The sequence below is a fragment of the Cetorhinus maximus genome, chromosome 23 (genome assembly GCF_964194155.1).
Source record: "Cetorhinus maximus chromosome 23, sCetMax3.hap1.1, whole genome shotgun sequence".
NCBI classification, from domain to species: Eukaryota; Metazoa; Chordata; class Chondrichthyes; order Lamniformes; family Cetorhinidae; genus Cetorhinus; species Cetorhinus maximus.
Window position 1 is genome coordinate 42,265,227 of NC_135901.1, and position 3,453 is coordinate 42,268,679.

A 3,453-nucleotide genomic window follows, 5' to 3' on the forward strand; every position below is an offset into this window, starting at 1 on the left:
CGAGCTGGAACTTGGTCTTTGTTATTTTTCAATCCATTTGCTAACAGAATCTCCCCCTCCCATCCCCAGATTCAGACAATGATTAACTGAGACTCAGTCTCTAATGGCGGCCTTAAAAGTGGATAAATCCCCAGGCCCAGGTGAAATGTGGGACTCAGTGCCTGAGGGAGTGGTAGAGGCAGGAACCCTCACAACATTTAAAAAGTATTTAGATGAACACTTGAAACACCACATCTTACAGGGCTACGGGCCAAGTGGTGGAAAATGGATGAGAGGAGATGGGGTTTGATGACGAGCACTGCAAGAATTCACCAAGGCTCCTTCGACAGCACCATCCAAACCCATGATCACTACCATCTAGAAGGATAAGGGCAGCAGATAGATGGGAACACCACCACCTGGAAATTCCCCTCCAAGTCGCTCACCATCCTGATTTGGAAACATTTCTTCACTGTGGTTGGGTCAAAATCCTGGAACTCCCTTCCTAACAGCACTGTGTGTGTACCTACACCATATGGACTGCAGTGGTTCAAGAAGGCAGCTCACCACCACTTTCTCAAGGGCAACCACGGGTGGGCAATAAATGCTGGCCCAGCCAGCGAAGCCCATATCCCATGAATGAATAAAAAAAACAGAACATGAGTGATTATTGTGGCCATTAGAATGAAACAACGTTTTAAATTATCAATACAGTAAGACCTATTCCAGATAAAAATTGTCTCTCAAACATTCAGGAGAGAATTAACCATATTGAACATGTCAAAGTGAGTCAAATTAATATGAAGAAGGAAATAAAATCTGGATTTAGAAAATATCCACGAAATGGGTGTATGAAATGGGCTGGAGAATCTTTAAAGTCTGTGCATGAACTTTTGTTTGAACCAGATGTAATTACAACATGTCAATAATTTAGAATTGTGTGGGATGATCGGCAGATGGGGAGAATGAATATAAGTCGATAGTTATCACATTTTAGTGGTAAAGTTTTGACATTTACTCTTGGTGGCAGCTCAACGGTTTGTGTTGCTGATTCTGATCATTCTAGTAGCTTTAGTACGTTATCTACGGTTTGTCATCAAGAAATTAGGAAAAGAAGCTCGGAGCTTAGAAATAGTGAGGTTAGTCAGAAATCAGTTGTGAGAAGTCAATAAGGATATTCCCTTCTCAAGGTGGGGAGATCTGTGAGAAATAACTGTCTAATTAACCTTATGAAATCTTCAGAAATGTATTGAACATTACAAGAATAGCTCTCTCTCTCTCTCTCTCCCTTGTTTAGGAAGAAAGATTCCTGGCTTGATAAACATCGGACAATGTATCCCTATGATAACTCATAGGGATGGTCTCAGTAGTTACAGGATGGAATTTGTAGTAGTGATTGAAGACAATGGCTTTGGTCTTCCCAATTTTTAATTGAGGAAATTTCTGCTCATCCAGTATTGGGTGTGGGATAAGCACTTTGATACAGTACCAGGGGAGAGAGAGACAAAACTGAATAATATCAGCTGACATGGAGAAGTTGGGTGATCAGTAGTTCAGTGAGAGTGCAGCAGAAAGTGGGTCTCTTGGACAAGATGAGCAGTGAGATGGCATGAGGGAGATGGGAGAGAAACTGGAGAAAGATGTGAGTTCAGGGATCAGACAAGGGGGAATTTTAAAGGCAGTTTGTCCCGGTGGGCGAGTGGAAGGGAGGGAAGCAGCAGAGGCAGCTGATCGGATTGTCTCAATCTCAGTGACAAGAAAGCTCCATGGGTAGAATTTTGCCCTTGGCGTGCAGGCTCGGCGGGGGCGAGTGGGGCAGTCGGGAAGCTGACCGCTGCCTGCAATCAGGCCCAGAAGGCAATTTTATGCTGGGGGCCAATTAAGGCCTGCGCTGCATGAAACGTGAGCAGCAGTGCTCAGCGCTGCCTGTGTGGGCGGGGGGAGGAGTGCGAGCTGGGCGACTGTGACCTTTGTACATGCACGCAAGAGCGAGCTACATAATCTCCCTGAGGCAGAGAGCTGTCTCAGGGAGATGGAATGACTTGAAAAAAGAGATATTAAAGATTTTATACATGCTATAAAACATGTCCCCTCATGTCACTCTGTCACATGAGCAGGGAGATGTTTTTAATTAATAAGATAAAAGCAAAATACTGCAGAGCCGCACTTCTTCATGGTCGGCATTCCTGGAAGAGAAGTGGCAGTGAATTAAATACAATAAAGCAAAATACTGCAAAATACTTTTGCAAAGAAGCAAAACTCTGGTTGTCTCTCCAGAGACGCTCTTGGACCTACTAAGTTTTTCCAACATTTTCTGTTTTTGTTTCATGCTTTTAATTCAAGTGTAAAATTTGATTTGCTTCAGGTAACCTCGTCCCGCCCGTGGATGAGGTTTCCTGAAAAAGGTAAAGGCCGCTTGGCCTTTTCGCCCGCCCGCCAACCATTAGGTTCGATGGGCAGCGTAAATTTGAATTTAAATAACTTCTTAGTGGCCTTACAGGCTTCTTATTTGTTGGTGACATATTGCGGGACTGCGCAATGACGTCGGGACGCTCGCCCACCCAGCATAATTTTCTGCCCCATGAGCTCCTCCCACTTGTTGTTGGAGGTGAGGATGGAGGAGACGGGGGTGAGGAAGAGCCCTTCAAAAGGAACTAACTTGTGTCTGAGATATTAAAAACACTTGATACACGCTGAGTTTAACACAAAGCTGATTTATTTGACTTTTATCCAGGATATTACTCCCTATAACTGACCTGGAGTTTATTAACATCAGCAGAAAGAGACTCCAATGAACATGGTTCAGTCCTGGATGTGATTTCACAACAACATCCATTCAGTGTAGTTACTTGTGAACTCGCTGGTGTCTCTGTAAATGGTATAAGCAAGTGAATCCCTTCCCACACCCGGAACAGTTGAACGGCCTCTCCCCAGTGTGAACTCGCTGGTGTGTCAGCAGATTGGATGACTGAGTGAATCCCTTTCCACACTCGGAACAGACGAACGGCCTCTTCCCAGTGTGAAATCGCTGGTGTGTCAGCAGGCTGGATGACTTAGTGAATCCCTTCCCACACTCGGAGCAGATGAACGGCCTCTCCCCAGTGTGAACCCGCTGGTGTGTCAGCAGGCTGGATGACTGAGTGAATCCCTTCCCACTCTCAGAGCAGGTGAACGGTCTCTCCCTAGTGTGAACTCGCTGGTGTACAGTGAGTTGAGATGACCACCTGAACCCAGTCCCACAGTGAGAGCACAAGAACGGTTTCTCGTCAGTGTGAATGCGTTGATGACACATCAGCGCCCCAGAGCTTTTATAGCATTTCCCGCAGTCTGGACATTGAAAGGGCCTCTCATCAGTGTGAACTCGCTGGTGTCTCAGCAGGCTGGATGAGGTAGTGGATCCCTTCCCACACTCAGAGCAGGTGAACGGCCTCTCCCCTGAGTGAGTTCGCTGGTGTCCTGGGAGATGAGATGAAC